General features: G+C 48.6%; 2 long non-coding RNA genes across 3 annotated transcripts in view; both read left to right on the plus strand.

Moving 5' to 3' along the window:
• The window catches only part of LOC125183938 (uncharacterized), a 54,335-nt gene that overhangs the window by 21,692 nt on the left and 15,723 nt on the right, over nucleotides 1–16,920 (plus strand). Inside the window, exons 1-2 of one of the 2 annotated variants that reach the window (XR_007166774.2) lie at nucleotides 430–4,044; nucleotides 6,937–7,189. This is a non-coding gene — a long non-coding RNA (uncharacterized lncRNA). Of the gene's footprint in view, nucleotides 1–429; nucleotides 4,045–6,936; nucleotides 7,190–16,920 lie in introns of those variants that run through there. The other variant, XR_007166772.2, reaches the window with a different exon arrangement.
• On the plus strand, nucleotides 10,445–11,807 carry LOC136791335 (uncharacterized). The gene is made up of 3 exons (XR_010833096.1): nucleotides 10,445–10,663; nucleotides 11,106–11,331; nucleotides 11,527–11,807. It is a non-coding gene; the product is annotated as an uncharacterized lncRNA (long non-coding RNA).

Below are 16,920 nucleotides of genomic sequence, written 5' to 3' on the forward strand. Positions count from 1 at the left end.
CCCGAACAAAAGGTCCCTGTCTCCTCTTTTGAGGCAGGTGAAAGAAGAAGTTATTGGACTTGATGTACATGGTGAGAGGGGGAGACCGTCTCCCCACCTCCTCCCCCTGCCATCCGCAGCTGTGCAGCAGGTAAAGAGGAGATTGCCTTTGGTGGGGAGGATTTATAGGTACCGTGAGTCAGTCAGAGTGTCAGGGTAAATCAAGCCTGACGTTTTTAACATCTTCCCCACACAAAGGGGGGCAAGGGGGAATGGAGGAAGCAATTGTAATTTTATGTCTATATCCTGCTCGGCTAATCAAGGTGAGCAAGAGACATGCCAGCCAGAGGAGATTTTCCTCTTGTTAGCTTGATCGTTTCGTGGCTTTGGCTCTTCCCTTCCTTTCCTGGACTACCAAAGCAATCTCTTCTGGGGGGAGGAAGGACCCAGCTGATCAGTGCTGGAGGCTGTAGGCAAATAGTTACCTTTCCCAGGGCCTGTCTCCTGCAATATGTCTTGATTCAGGTAAATGCAAATGCATGGAGAAGGACCTTTCGGCAGAGGTTTGGGTACCTTTGGCCCTCTCCCGTCTCCTCATTCCTGTTCAGAGCTCTGGCTGACCCCAAACCCTGAGATGGCAGTGCTGTGGTGTGCAGCATCCTCTGCTGGTCCTCCTTCATCCGTGTCTCTCAGGAGCATCCTGCTCGGGCTGGACGTACAGGTGAGCTATGGAAGGAAGGGATATCTGCATCACAAGGGGAAGATAATTCCAGAGGATTTCCAGCAGCAGCATGGCTTACAGAGTCATGCATGGTATTTGTCTTGTCTTGCCTCAAGCTCCTGCTGCTGTAAATCCTCCTGGTGCCTTGTGCCATGCTCCCAGCACAGGCAGCCTCCCCGTGGGGTGCTGGGTGGGTTCTGGTGTGTGAGGAGATAAAGGGAGGCAGAGTAAATACATAAGCAGGTCCTCCTTCTTCCCAAGCCAGAGTGAGGATGCCTTGACCGTGGAGGTGTCTGCTGTGGGTGGGAAGAGGGAGCAGGATGAGCCCCGGCCGTGCAGTGCTGAGCTGGAGCTGCTGAGCAGCGCTGAAAGCCGCGCGCTGGGTCTGTGTGCGGTACCGGCAGGGCAGCAGCATTGAAATTCCTTGCGTGCACACAAGTGGGCTAAGCCATCAGCAGAGGGCAGGGAGCCTCCGAGCTCTGTGGGCTTGTGCTGATTTACACCAGCTGGGGAACTGGGCCAAATCTGTCTCTTTCGATGAACGATCATTCAATTTTTCTCTCTGCTATCAAGCCCTTAAACAAAAGCCAATTGAAATCAATGGGAGACTTGCATCATTTTCAGGGTTATAGGTCTAAAAAATGGGATGCTTGGGGAAAAAGCAGGCAGGGAAGAGAAAGGGAAGAGAAGGAGGAATAAATGCTGCTGTAACGTTATGGCTTACAATGTAAACAGATGCGAGTGAGAAATGCTTTCGTTACGATTCTCCCAGCAGCCACAATTCAGGGAAGCTGTACGTGGGCATGTATACATGGAGAGCATCCTTCGTTATGCAAACTGCTCCACAGGCACGGAGGGAGCCCGGCCCTCTGAGAGTCCTTTCTCTGCATGCCCTATTCCTATATGTGATTAAGTTCTCTGCTCGCCCACTGCACTTAGGGCTCTTATTAGCGGTAAGCACATGCTCCGCGGGATGGCTCTTGCATGCAGAACTACAGGAAGAAGCACTGCCTTCTGCTCGCAGAAACCGGCAGGATTTTTTGCAGTAGCTGGAAGATGGGGAAGCTATTATCTCGTCCAGCCTCTGGCTGCATTTTGATAAAAAGCCTTTGTCCAATGACTGCAAAGTATTTTGCAAGTACAGGCGGGTAAATCCTCGACAGACAGGCATTATCTGGCCTATTTTTACAGCTGAGAATTCACAGCCATCAGACCCATCTAGGTGATGGTGCTGTCTTCACCTGGTGATCTCCTCAGCTGAATGAATATGTCAGGACCAGTCCTTTCAAATGCAGTCCCAGTTTGAACACAGCCCTCCAGTGTGTCTGGATAAAGTCACACTCTTCCTACCTCAGCCTCCCCATCCATATAACAGGTATGACAATCATCCTTTCCCCTGGGTAAACATTTCATTATGCGATGCTGCTGAAGTACCTTGGAGGGGAGAAGACCTTCAGATAAGTCTGCATTCTCAATTTGGATATATTTGTGTGCGTGTTTTCTGCTTTAGCTGTCGTTCTCTTGCTTTGCCTGCTCATTAGTTCTGCCTGAGTGCAAGACCTCTCCAAAAATGCAGCGTTGGCAGTGGGCATGAATTCTTAACGACTCCTGTCTCTAATGACAGAAACCAGGGCCAGGCAGTCAGTTTGCTCGCTGAGAGCAGGAGACACAGACTAGTGTGCTGCTGATTTCTCTCATCACAGGGCGAGTTTGCAGATCACAGGAGGATCTGCAAAATATGCTCAGGTGCTGGCCTGCTTCTCGTGCGGCAAGGAGAATTGGTTGGGATGACAGACAGAAAGGGAAGAGATGCCTCTCGTTCCGTGGAAGGTGCTGAATTTGTTTTTAATGCTCTCTCTGGACTCTATTCTGTTCTGCCCAAGAGATCAAGAACATATTTTGGCTTTTGATACAGAGGTGGAAATCCCAAGCCTGACTTGCTCAGCGCCCGGTTGTGACGCCCAACTTCACACGCAGGGAAATACTAAATCAGTAAAAACAACAGACAACACAGCAGCCAATTTAAAGAAAAATGCTAGAGCTTCCATTGTACACAAAAGGAGAAGGACTTAATGGGAAGCTTAAAAGTTATTTTTAGTAATGTTTTTGCTGCCTTTTGTTTCCATTCTTTGCTTATATTCAAAGCTTTGACTTTTAGAAATGTAATTTTCAACACTAGTTAGCCTTTCCTTTTACAGACTCCTTATATTTGTTTTTTTTTTTTTAAAAAAAAAAAAAACGTCTTGGCAAGTTAGAATAGGTAGGAAGGGAAAGGAAGGTGAATCCTGCCTAGGTGCCATTCATTCTGTTTCATTTAATGGCAGGGATAAGAAGAAAGAAAGGAGAAAATAGCATTCAAATTCTTCACAGTTCTTTGATTTTTGACTCTTAAAAGCCAAAAGAGAGAAAATCACAATTTTATGGGGAGGAGAAAAAAATCTGAATCCTCATTTTTGCTGGGCTCCTACTGAAGTGTTGTTTGGTGGAATTGTATTGTTTCTGATGAAATCTCGGTATACACTGAGAAAAATTCGAGTTGTTTCTCGGCTGTCTACTCCCTCTTAGAGCTCTGGTTATTTCTTTGTGCTTGTCTTTGCTTTTCTTTTACATCTCTTGTACTGTTTGTGTCTCTCCCTTCTGTCCTTGCTGACGCCTTTTTTCCACTCCTCCTCCCATTCCACTAAAATTACCACCGTCAAGACTGTTAAAATGACTGAGGTGTTTCCTTCCTGGACGGACTAATTGGGGCTGAGATCTTTATGATTCCCAGAGCTATTTTCTTGGGCTGACCAAGTTGACTTCATTTTGCACATTATTGCTGGAAAGTTCGGTTCAGGGCATCTCTCTCCCAGTCTAATATTGCAAGGTGGGCTCTGGCACTGGGATATTCCACGTGGCCCGTGTACGTCGGTCAGGTGGCTGTATCTGCCTGGAGTGACTGGAGAGTCATTCTGGATTTGCAGTAACTGAAGTTCAGCCTCCTTGCTAACTCTCTGCCCATCTGTTAGATCAGTTTGGGGAAAAAAAAAATATATATATATATATTTAAAAATAGCTTACAGGTAACAGCCATTTAGGCTGTCTTCTGAACCATAGGTTGGTATTTGGAGGAAAGGAAAGAGAAAGCTCTGAGGTGTCCTGGCCATGTACCCCTTGGGCTTTTTCTTCTGTCTCAGGTCCCTTCTGTGGAAGACTGGAGCCACTGCCTGCTGTGGGACCCTGGTGCTCTTCGATGGGGCTGAGGAGTGTGATGCCCAGCGGTGCTCTCTTGCTGTGTTTGGCCGTGACCTTTTTTCCTCTGTGGGGTTCAAGCTACATGGCTGTGTCAGTTCCTGGGACTGCAGGTCAGCTTTGGCATTGTGCCACCCAAACGTGAGGCATGGCTTTAGCTCCCAGTGGGGTTTTCAGAGCTACCTCAGCCTGCAAACCTCACTTAGACCAACTCTGCTCAGTTCCTAACAATGTCTGGCTACCATGTCTGCTGAGCAGCAAAGTAGATGCGTGATGGGAAGAGAAAAATGAGACAAGGCTGGGATGAGAGGCTGAGCCATCCCTGGCTGAAATGTTTGAGGTCACGCTGGGGGTCTGGCAAAGGTACACTGCATCTCTTGCAGGTGTCACAGGTCTAACTTGGGGATGAAAAGCTCAGCATCTGTTTGTAGTGAAGGCTCTGGGGCTCTCCATTCTCTGCTTCACTGGCGGGCAGTTCCCGCTTTGTCTGTACCCTTTGAACCCCGCGAGAAGGCATGTTGATTCCACAGTGCACTTGTTCTTGAGGGCGGCTCTTGAAATCCTGCCGTAATTATTCACGAGCCGTGATTGGAGCCCACGCACAGAAGGGTGGGGGCTGTTATTTGCATCCAGGGAGGATCTGATTATAATTGTAGCAGGGAAGTTTGTTTGAGACTGATTCAGTGTCAGCTTGAAATTCCTTGATGATGCTCCTTGGGCAGGAGAAGTGTACAGGCACAAGGTCTGGGGAAGGTTAATGGAAGGGACTCAGGGTGTCAGGCTTGGGTAGGGAAATTGCTTTTAGTTCAGAAAAGATGAATGCAATAGGACTGCTTAGCTGGAGAATGAGCAGCGTAGTAGAAACTAGAATTATCTGGCTGATCCTTAGGATACCGCTGTCTTCTCCACCCTGAAGACTTAAGAAAGATGCATGTTTTGTTCAGGATGGTTGATTTAAATCACCCATTTTAATCATGATTTAAATCAACAAGCAGGAAATCTTGATTTAAAAAGCACATTTTAATCTTGTATTTTAAAGTTCATTTCCTAATGAAACATAGTTTCTCATTGGTTGGCATAATTTGGTACTATTTTTGGCAAAGCAGAAGGGGACGCGACACCCATACATATTTATTGATGTGACTGTATAGCTTAACATATATCTGTTCTGATTTGGAACTTTTACATCTTTTTATTCCATTGGAGAAATGGGAAACATGTAATTCCTGATTTATTAGACATGGCTGCTTCTTATACGTGTCTCAAGCTACACGAGGATAAAAATTAAAATGCAATTAAAAATGCATGAAGAAAGCATTTTGAAAGTTTTGTTCGTATCGCAGAACAGAGGGCTGGAATGAGCTGCTGCAGATAAATCTCCTTGTAGGTTGGCATTGAGGCAAGATCAATTACACCTTTCCCCTTCTCACAGGTGTTTGCTTAACCTTTCTGTAGTTGTCTCCAGTGAAAAATTCTGCAACTTCCCTGATATCTGTTCCGGTGAGAAAGTTTTTTTTAATGTCTAAACTTAAGCTTTCTTTGCTCAAAGTTAAATTATTTCTTCTTCTCCTGCCACTGTGAACACAGAGAACAATCGACTTCTGTCTTAATAACCTGCTAGCTATTGGAAGATTGTTATGCCTCTGTGCCTTAGTCTTCTCTTTTTTTCTTAATTTTTTCTTGGGCTGAATGAACCTAGTTCATTTAACCTTTACTTGGCTGTTCTTTTTCCTAAAGCTGTGACTGTTTTTATTTATTTTCCTCCGGACTGCCTCCCGATTTTTTCATCTCACTCTGCATCTGCAGTGAAATTACTTTATGGATGCTTCAAAAGGAGAAATTGCTTGCTGCAGTGTGCAGGCAAACTGCGGAACTCATTGCTACAGGATACTGGGGATGCTAGAGATTAAATGGGTTTGGAGAGCATTTAAACAAACTAATGAAAGATGTCCCTGAGCTGCCAACTGCTGGAAGGCCTCATGAGACTGGGACAAGCAAGACACGGAGGGAGGAGGGGTAGCGTGCTGCTGCTCAGTCCCCTGGTTTCATTGCTGGTTTTGGGGTGCAGCTCGCCCTGTTGGGGTCCTGCTGCCACTGGTCTGCTGCTCTGTGTCCACACCATGCTGTTATCTGCCGAGAGCCCATCACGTTGCTGTGCTTCGGGGAAGCATTGGGATGTGCCGGTGCCTTCTTCCCTGCAGCTCCTCTTCGCAGCCTCTGCAGCGTCTGCCCCCAAGCTGGCTGTGAAAGCAGGGCTGGCTCTGCCGTGGGCACGCTGGCAGTCAGAGCCTTGGAGAGAGAAGCTGGGTGGTTGCAGGGGTGTACAAATACGGTAGGATTTGAGTGCTCACTGGAGGCTGGCAGAGTCCAGTTCTGCTCCTTCCGACGGCAAACACAACTGCGGGGTGGCACTGGGATCTGTGCCGGGGCACCAGGGTGGTTAGTGCCGCCCCGGCCAGGCTGTGCTGCCACTGTAAACAGCTGCTGGGAAGCAAAATCTCCCTCTTCCCCAGAATGTGCTGGATTCAAGCTCTCCTTTTATCTGTTCAGAAAGTGCTGAAGTGTTTCTAGCTGCTCTTCAAAAGCAATTCTGCACTGCCCAGAGGGGGCTGTAAGTCATGTGGGGAGCCAGGAGAAAACGATACTCGTCATCTCAGCAGCAGTGTGTAAACCACTTAGCTTTTCTGGCTTCAGTTCCTGGGTGAGATTTAAACCCACGGATGGGACTGTGGTTACAAGGGCTCTGTGGGTCACCAGCGGGCTGAAGGTACCATGGGAAGCCATCACTTTTGGGAGGGCTGGGTTTGGGAAGAGAGCTGCTTAGTGCTGTGGTGTCTTGAAGGGTGTTCACAAAGGTAATTGCAGTCCTTGGCTTTCCTGTGTGCGGAGACATGGTGGTGCTCTGTGCTTTCCATGAGAAAACCCTGTTATTGAGGGCCTTTAGAGAACAGCACCTCTTCGTTCCTGTTCATGGCTGGCTTTACAAATCCCTTCTTCCTTTTCAGTTCGCCTTGTGGAAAGGAACACGTTCTGATGGGGCACAAACTTAGGAAGATCCTGCCTGGGATTAACTCTGCTGAAGCCACTGGAGTGCAGCACGGAGCGGGCAGGTCCACGGGTCCGTGGGCGCTAATGATGCTGCACCAGCACCTGCGGGGGAAGCTGGGAGGGCTGAGAAGGGGCAAAGCAAAAAGCTGCTCCTCAGCTTCCAAATGATGCTCCCAAGAGGAGAATTGCTTCAGAAGGAGCTCCTCACAGGTATTGGATCCCTTGTGTTTCTTGACAAACCTTTGCACTAAGATGTCTCTCTTTTTCAGAAAATAATAAAGCTGGGCAGCTTGCAAGCCGCGGGCTTGTGCTCGCCTTCTCCCTCGTGTTCATGTGCTTGGCAGTGTCTGTGCTTTTGCTGAAGCAGCCTGGATTTGGTTTTAACTCTTGCTGCTCTGTGAAAGTAGAGAGCATGCAGAGAAAGAATAGGTTTGCTTTTTTTTACAGGCAGGCAGAGGGTGGGCACCAAAACCCACTCCTCTTCTTTAATCTCACCCGCTGAAGGCTGATCAGAACTTGTTATATAGACTCCTATCCACTGCCAGCTTAATTAACTAGTGGTCCCAGAAAGCCTTTATAGAACAATTGATTTTTTTTATCCAATTTGGTATTGTTATCTCTGTCCTGTTGGCACTCAGGCTGTTGCTCAGCCAGCTCTTGGATGGTGAAAGCTAGACCTTGCTCTTTTTCCCAAGCCTGGTTTTTATCCATAGGCTTTTAGATTAGAGATGTAGATTTAGAGAGCAAAAACCCTCATTGTCTGTAGCTGCGTGGGGAGCGTGTGGCTGCAGCTGTAACAGCCTTCAAGTATGAATGGCACAGGGCAAGGAAAACATGCTCAGCGCTGTTTCATCGCTTTGGCTTACTGTCTGTGCTCCACACCTGACCCGAGGACACACGCGAGAGCAATACAAGATGTTCAGCCACTTGTCATGTCGTGTCTTTTCCTTGCCTCTGGCCTGAACCGAGGTCTTTCGGTTGCTAGTTCTTGCGGTTTTACTGGTGGCCCTCCTGGTGATACATGTCATGTCGACGCCCCGTGTTGTAGGAGCATGTGACAAAGAGAATCACAGCCCTGATTGCAATAAAACTTAATTTCCCCTGCCTCCATAAAAATATGTATGCGAAAAGACACAGCTGAGCCCTCAGGGCTAGATGTGAGAAGGCAGGGGGAGGATCTCCTGGGGTGTGTGGATTGAAGAGGTTTCCTGGTGTGGGGATGTGGGCTCTGGGGTCGCTGGTTCTGGGTTCCCTGAGGCTGCTGCGATAGGGGGGTGCTGGGGTGAACTGGGGCTTGAAGAGAATTAAAGCTGGCTCTGAGGAAAATGACCTGAACCCTCCTCCAACTTGACACAAGGTTGGGTTTTGTGTCGTCTGTGCCAAGGACAGATGAAATTCATAATGGCAAGCAGGGTGAGGGCGAACAGCTTTAAAAGCCAGGGCGAGTCTTCCCTGTTCCCAACCCTCCAGCTTCCCTGACCCTCTTCTCACTCCCTCTTCCACCGACCAAGCACGGAGCCCACCCTTAACCCAGCTCATCACCTAGCCAGCTGGGCGCATCCACCTCTGGCACCTCTGACAGTCCCTCTGCCCTGCCTACAGCCTCAGAGACACTACAGGCATCCTGGAGAGGGTGGGGTCCTCCTGGGCTGCTGGTGGCTGGCGGGATGGTGTTGCTTTGCTTGAAAACACAGAAGGGGTCATTAAGTCAACAAATTTGGCTTCCTGCATGGCTGAGAGTGCCCCAGAAACTTAATGGGCTGCTCTTTTGGGCAATAGCTTGTGCTCAATATTTATAGATAAATGGTGCTTTGAAAAGATCCCGTTTTTTAGCCTCTCCTGCTGTTCTCTAGCTAGGGCTGAGCCTTGCCGTTAATAAGGGAAATGCAGACGTCTCTTCACAGTAAAGGCAAAAAAAATACATAAACCCCCTTTGCTTTCCTTCCCATCTTGTCAGGAGCACCCTGCTGCTCCCCTCTGCTTTCTTCCTATTGCACAAAGAGCGGATTCTCTCTCTCTGTTGTGCTCCTCACTAGAGGAATGGCTGCTGAGTGTGTCCATGCTGCCATACTGTATCCTGAAGTTGGCTTTTAAGAGCAGACAAAGGAAAGTGCGGCAGTTTGGGAGAAAATGGAGAGTCTGGAAGACCTGGGGTTAGTCTCTGTTGTGCTTTGGATTTACTGTGCAGCCTTGGAAAAGTTGCTTGTATGCATCCGCTCTCAGCCTGTAAGCACAGCCTCTGTCTGTACCAGTGTGATCTGCTGGACTTTTTTAGTACTGCACAGTAGTCATGTGTCACTCCTAACCATATTCCATCCACGGAAGAAAATATGCGGGTGCTGAAACAAGGGGCACTTTGAAACCGCAGCTCGGACGTTTGTGTCGCTCAGGTGCTTTCAGAAATATGACCCGCAGTTTATGGTGCAGGCTGAAATACTGCAAAAGGCTATTTTGAGCCCTGCTAGCTTTAATTGAGATCTGGGCTCCTACCAGTCCTTGCAAAATGAGCCTGATACCCTCCTCTGTGTTGTTCTAGTGAAAATGGGTTTCTTTAAGCTTTCTGGCTGTGCTTTGGATAAACGTTTCTGTTTCGAGGTGTGTGTGATGCCTGTCACCGAAAGGATGGGGATCCTGGCTCTGGAGGGCTTGTTGGGTGTGTCATAATTCTGCTTTCAGTTTTGGCTCTGGAAAATCACCAGCTGTGCTAGGATCTCCAGTGAGAGATGGTGGCTGAGAACTTGGAGGGACACTCGGTGGTTCACCCAGGGGAGAATCCGTTGCCCAAGTCTCCTCCTGTCTGCAGGGGCTATTAGGAGATTCATTTATTCTTGAAGCCTGCAGGTTTATGAACACAGTCTCTTTTCTTCAGCTGAGTTAAAAGGAACTACTTCCATTTGATTTCCTTGGGGACTGGAGCCGGCTGTCTCTGTGCCTCAGCTCAGGGCCACGGCAGTGGGGAGAAGAGGGAAAGGGGAAAGCCAGGAGCATGCAGCAAGGGTCTTGGCTTGTGCTGGACTAGGAAAACCTGCCTCGTGGCAAGGATGGGGAGCAAACTGGGGGATTTCTCACCCAGTAAAACGTGCACTGCTGCAGCTGTGGTTTCCTGCCAGAAGGATCAGCCCCGTCAGTGCTCCTGCAGCAGCATCCCTGGTGTGGTGGGTGGATGAGGACACGGTTTGGCTCTTAGGCTGAGCTGCTTGGCTTCGGAGGCTGCAGGGAAGGGGAAGCTTTCCCTGGGGTGGTGCAACATGCAGAAGATGACACTGGCATTTCTGAGGCCTCTGAATGTCACCAGTATGTTGAAGATGGCACTGGGCTTCTGGCTGGCAGATGTTATTAGCTGTCCGTGTAAGAAAGCCTACAGCATCTGAGAGCTTGCAGAGCTCCTTGCAGAACTGATACTGGAGAAAACAGGTTGGTTTCTCTTACATTTTTTTTCCCCATGCTTTATTCAGGAAGATTCAAATACTCCTGGGAGCTCTGAGGCTTCCTGGTCATTCTATAGCTGCTGGACTTGTTTTCACCTTGCAAAATGGATTGAAGTGCTTTTCACCAGAACTCCTCGCCCTTCTGCACGGGGATCGAAGAGCTATGCTCCTTGGTTTGTGTGACAGAATGACCGCAGGTGCTGTAAGAAAGCAGGAAATCATCTTTGTAAAGCTGTCCAGAAAGCCTTGAATTCAGGTACAAGCCTCATGTTTATAGGAACATAAAAGGAACCATGGAAACTAAATATAGGTCGGAGCACCCGCAAGTAGAAAAAGGATCAGGGATTGGAAAATTACCCTGATTTCTCTGCCTTGGGATTTGCTCTGCTGGTTTCAAACTTGTTTGGGGTCCTAGGCTCTGCAGGAGTCTTTGGGATCCATGTAAAGAAGGAATTTCTGGGGAAAGCAGCTGACAGAAGATCTCATTTAAATCCTGGCTGTGCCTTGGTCCTTGGGCTTATCATTCAGGGCTTGTTCTACCAGGGTCCCATGCTGTTCGGTCCTAAGTGAGCTGCTGCTGGTTGTGGTGTTCCTGTTGAGCCCCAAGAGAGGTCAGATACCTGGAGAGGATTTGAGAGCTTTACATGTGTTGTTGACCTGGACCTTACACTTTGCTCCCCCCTTGTTCCCTTATCTAGAGGATTATCCCACGGAGCACTGCGTGCCCTCCTGGGCTCTTAGCAGGGATTCAGCTCCTCTGCAGTCCCCAGCTTCATCATAGGAAGCTTCTTCACCTAGCTGCTGCCAGCATGCTTTTGGCGACCCTGAGTGTCCCGTCAGCTGTTACAGGCCATTAAAGGATTTGTTTCTCGGCGTATGAAGAGGCTTAATTCAATTCTCATTCTCTCCTGGCATTCCTCAGAGGTGAGTGCGTCCCCTCGGCATGAATCCTCCGATGCCGCTAATTGACTTGAAAGTAGCTCATGTCTCCTTGGAAATGTCACCCAGCCCTTTTCAAGTGCAATTCCAGGCAATCAGGATCAATATGTTGCTTTAGCTAAGGGTATTAGCACATGACTGACAGCCCTGCGACGTTAGCTTATTCATATGGACTTCCAGATGCTCATTTTTCTTCGCCGCCTCAGCTCCCAGTAAGAGGGGACAGAGCTTGGAGTGGAGCCATTACCTGGGCTGCGTTTGTTCACAGCACGAAGGTGGGTACGATGCTGGCTCTCGCACACCTGCCCTAAACCTACACAGTGCTCCCGTCCCTCTCCTTCCCGGTGAGATCAAACCATGCTGCCCCATCCACTTGTTCCTTGTGTCATGGCATTGAGATGTTTCCGAGCGGTAGGGGCTGAGTTTTCTGCCCTTGTTAATCAGCACGGTGCTTTGCTTAATATGAGACAAGGTGTCAGCATATTTTTGCTGTACCTTTGCACAGAGAATATTGTCGGTGCAATTATCTCTCCTCAGATCTCTACCCCTTCGTGCTCCTCTGGAGGCTTGGGTCCACAGCTGAGGGTTTCTCTTGCTTTCCTTGTTGTGTGGTGATGTTTCTGTGGTCCTGTCGTCATTTTGAGCCAATATTTGGGTTTCTGATTTCTGTCTTTCAGCAAGTACCCATCATTCTCCTTTGTCTCAAAAATGTCTGTGAATTTGTCTTCCTAGCAGCTCTGTGAGGAAGGGGAGCGCCGCTCTCCCTGCTTAGAGGTAGGTGGTGAAAGCACTGGTAAAAGGAATTGAGAGGAGCTTACAAAAGCACTCGAGGCACTGCTTCTGTGAGTGAATTCTCTATGGGCCCAAGTGCCCTCTGCTTTTCTTGCCCTCTTAAACGAGGCTGGCACTGCTAATGCCCCTGCACTGCTCCTCTCTGGGGACAGCTCACACCCCTTCTGTACCCAGCCATGCCTCTTTGCTTGGGAGGGAGAGGGGACCTTACCCCCCAGTTTGGGAAATGCTGACCCAGAGGACATAGGAGCAATATTCAGAAGCAGGTTAAAGAATATTTCAGGTTTTCAAAGGAAGAAACTGAGATGCTTGGAAGCCAAGTGCCATGTCCTAAGCGAGACGGTGTTTCTCAGAAGCGATTCCTCCGAGTGCCTGCCTCGCAGCTATTGGTATTCCCAGCTCTTGAAAAGAGCTGCTCCCTGGCATCAGAGCAGGTTGGAGCCGCAAGGAAGAAATCTGAAGTTAGCTCCCAAGTGGCAAATATTAACAGATGTGGGAACAAGGTGTGCTGTGCTGGAGGACTGGGAAAACTTGGAGGGGCTTCTGTGCCATGCTGTGACTTTGAGCATCTCCCTTGCAGGGCTGGTGAAGGCACGTGGTGTGCTGCAGTCTGGGGCTCGAAGCTGCTGCAGAGCCAGAGGTGGGGAATCTGTGTCAGGGAACTTCTGAGAACACGTTCCCGAAAGACACATCAAGAGATAAACAAGCAAGCCTGGAAAACTACTTTTAATCTGTGATGCTGCCTGGATATCTGTAGATGTCTTGCTGAATGCTGTGCCCTTTGAAATTAGTCGGTAGTCAGGAAGGGGTTAACATGTTTGCCCTGTGAAACAGCCAGAACGAGTGCATCCAAAACTCCGGCAATCAGAGGCAAGCAACAGTTATTAACGCCTCGGCATTTAATGTGGCAGATCGCTTCCGCCCCCAGTTATATCGTGTGTTCAATTCCAGAGCACTCGGAGTTGTCAGTCAGCAGGTCCATAGATCATGGCGACCTTAGCATCATGTCAAGGGGCTTCACTCCATCAGGGATAATGAACATCTCCCACCGGTTTCTTCCCATCATTCATTTGAGACCCAGAAGTTCATCATGCAAATGACAAACAATGTTAATTTTCTGCAAATAATTCCTCCAGATGTCCGTGGGACTCCAGCGCTCCTCGCCCAGAACAGTAAAATATGTTTGTCTTCCTCCCTATAATTCATCACCAGGCCTGCAAATCTCCCCAAACTCTCTATAAACAAAGCAGGAGGCAGAGCACAGAGCCTGATAGTTCGCTGCAGTGCAGACGTGTCTCGTGCTCTCTCAGCAATGCACGTGGCAGAAGGAGCGGAGAGGTGGAAGAGGTCAAGAAGTTTCTTCTCAGCTGAGCTGACTTTGTGCTCAGCCTCGCAAATGTGTGTGTGATGGTCTGAGCCAAGCCTCGCACGAATGCGAGTCAACGTGAGAGGAGAAACTCGAATATTTCTGGGCTTAAAACTTAAGGCTGGCCTTCAGGAACGGCTGGATCTCCAGTGAAACCTGCTGCGAGCCTTATCTGCGTCACTAGGAGACTTGCCATCGGATGGTGAGGCTTTGCCGTGGCTCTGTATCGAGCTGCTCTCGGATGAGTAGCGAGGCAAATAGGCAGAGCTTGCATGGTTTCTCCAAGCATCTCTCAAGCTCCCTGAACTCCAGATCCAGCCAAAAATATATGAAGAGCTGAAATCCAGGGTGGTTTGGGCTACAGAGCATAAAGAGTTTTGGCTTGGACAAATACGAAGATATGATGCAGAAATTAGCTCCAGCAAGTACATCTGGAATAGGGCAGACTCACGATGAAGCAGCCAACAAAGCAGTTGTTTTTTTTTTTTTTTTTACTCACAAGAAGTCAGCGGGCAGGTAGGACAAAAAACCAAGAGGATGGTGCAAATCCTGGTCTCCTGCCAAAATTCTAGCAGATCCAAAGCTCAGGAGATGTTGTAGGCGCCAGATTTGCCACTCCTTCCCCTACTCCTGCCAGCCATTAAATGGCACGGACCCACTCCCTCCCCTGCTGCCCTTCTCACTCTGGAAGGGTTTTTAAAGGTCCCTCTAAGCGGCAGCTGCTCTGTGGCTTTTTGTTTTTTGTTTTTTATGATGAGCTGGAAATTAATTTCTTTTTTGCTGGCATTGGACTATCTGTTCCCACGTCGCAGTGCAGAATGAGCTCGTAACTCTCTTGACTGCCTCGTGGCTGAGTTATGGGGTCTCCTGTAGTGCAGCCCAAAGGGTTTAATTTAAGTACGGGTGTCTTGAAGAAAGCAGAGAAGTGACAACTACCTACTGCTTTTGCAGTCCATACGCTTGGAAACTTTTACTACTCCTGGACTGAAAGGGCCCGTGTTTTAAATTAAAATTAGGATTTCTTGTCCTTCCTACAGCAGCGCTAGGAACAGGTTTTTCCCCCTACTTCCTTTTTGCTTGCCTGAAGACTGTAACCACATCTTCAGCTTTCCATCTTTCCTTGCCTACCCTCTCCTATAGATTTCCACTCGCTGTTGTCTGCCTCCTTTGGACTGTCTCCAGTTGTTCATATGGTCTTGGAGATCAGCATCCCAAGTAGGACATTATGCTCCAGCTGAGATCTTAGCAGCGCAGAAGACGTGTGAGGATAATCCGGACCACTTACGCGTGACATCTTTGTCTGCTTTGATCCTGGTCGCCCTTGGCATGATCTTGAACCTGTTTTGGGGCAAGTGGGGTGAAGTGTTTCGGTTACTGTCTGGGCCACCTGTTGGCGTCTCCTCGTTGCTGCACGTGGGCACTAATAAGACCATCTGCTGTAGGAACCCGTGGCTCGCATCAGGGATGCTCGGGTGAGCTAATAGGAACGGACAAAAGACGCAGCCTGCTTGCGGGACCTGATGGTCATTAACCCCTCTGTGGATGTTCTCTGTGTAGGCTCCTTCGTGAGACTGTTTGCAGGGCGCTTCAATAGGCGTGCAATGCCTATTAATATGCAACCTGTGTTGAGTCACACCTTAGCTGATTCGCCTTAGCTTTCCCAGCTGTCTGCTTGCAGCCAGATTGATGCAGTGTGGGCAGCTTGTCTGGCAAGTCTAGAGGCTGGAAGAGCAACCAGCAACTTGGATTTAACCCTTCTTGCTAAACGCATCGTTGTCTCTCACCTCCCTATGGCTAGGACTAAGAGAACTGGCAAGTGATCCCTTATCCTTGCTTTCTTATCTCTTATATCCCTTATCTCTTGCCTTCTGCAGGCCCCATGCTGTCAGCTCTATGCTTTCCGATGGCCTTTGGCTCTTCCCAAACAGAGGCTAACTGCAAGTCCAGGACTTTCCCAAAATCCATCCTGGCCTGGCTGTGGGTGGGAAGAGTCACTGGCAAGCTCTGCCTGGATGGTCCCCCAGACCCGCAGGACTTGGGGCCAGGCCCTGGATGTGACAGCAGGGGCTTTGCTGCCTTTTTGGTTCCTTCTGTATGGGGGAAATTGGTGGGGTTGTGTCTGTTGGAGCACTTGTCTACTCCACAGAGCTGTGGAGGAGCCATTGGGGAAGAAACAAACTCCTCATCCTTAGATCTGTCTTTTTGTGCTTTCTACTTAGAACTATCATAACTACCAGATAATTTTTTTTTTTTTCCTCAACCCCTCTTTGGTCCCCTTATTGAGCAATAGCATCTTAACAGCACTCTCCTATGGCTTTGTCCCTAGTGTGGCAGCATCTAATCCTGTATCGTTTGTTCTGCTGAGCGGGTCACTGGTTTTACTGGGCTTGCGTGAAGGACATGGTAAAGATCCAAGTGCAGTTCAAGGTTTGGGCTATGTCTTGGGCTCTTCCAAGGGGATGACTTTATTTTTACCAGGTTTGGCACGCCTTGACTTTGGGGTGTGGAGAGCAAAAGTGAGCTGTGTGGTTGTGAAGCAGAATGGCAAAAACAGTCATGAGCAGGACAGGATTTGATTCCAGCTTGCCTGCTCGCTGGCTAACCCAGCTGGAGCCAGTAATGAGGGCAGGTCCAGCTGATGGATTGTCTAAAGACAGAATGAGATGCTCAAGTTGTCCTCCTCCTGTTCAGGAGTGGGCTGAAACTAGAGAAAGGTCTTCAGGTTTTGCCAGAACCATATACCATCCTAGCAGTAAGGATGGAAATGCATATTTACTGCCATACATCGGTGTAACTCCTCAGGAGATGCTTAAGTACAGGATGTGCTTTTGATTTAGCTTCTGTCTCAGTAAAAATGACCTAAGAGAACCTGTGAAAAACCTAATGTTACCAAGGAGTTCAGCCCCAAATGTGGAAGTAAATCAGTATAACCCTCTTAGTTTGCCTTTACCAGTCTGCCAGGCAGGCATCTATTTCTGGCTTCGCTTGGACTCTGCAGTCCAAACCCTGACACATTCCGTGGGACAGCCTCCCTCTCAACCTCAGCCTTGTCTCCTGCAGTCAGGTGATTAGATGAGACTCTCTTTCATGTAAGTACTTTTTTATCTTTCTCATCTGTGGAGGGACGCCAGCACATGTCATCTTTAAAGGCAAGGAGAATGGAACCAGCATTTTGTATTCCAGAAATCTCATTATTTTTCAACTAATATGCTGATTTTGGATGCCGGGGTTTGGCAGCGACACTGAGGGTCATTGCTGAACAAAGCAGAAGTGGGTCCATTCTGGAGAAGCCTGCATGGGTAAAATATGCAATTTCTATACCAGCGGAAAATGTGATTCTCTGGGTCATGTCAGAGCGAGGCACTGTGGGTAGCTTCCCTCTGACTCAGGCTTGACGCTAGATTTCACAAGAGGAA

Source organism: Anser cygnoides, chromosome 8 (assembly GCF_040182565.1).
Source record: "Anser cygnoides isolate HZ-2024a breed goose chromosome 8, Taihu_goose_T2T_genome, whole genome shotgun sequence".
NCBI lineage: Eukaryota > Metazoa > Chordata > Aves > Anseriformes > Anatidae > Anser > Anser cygnoides.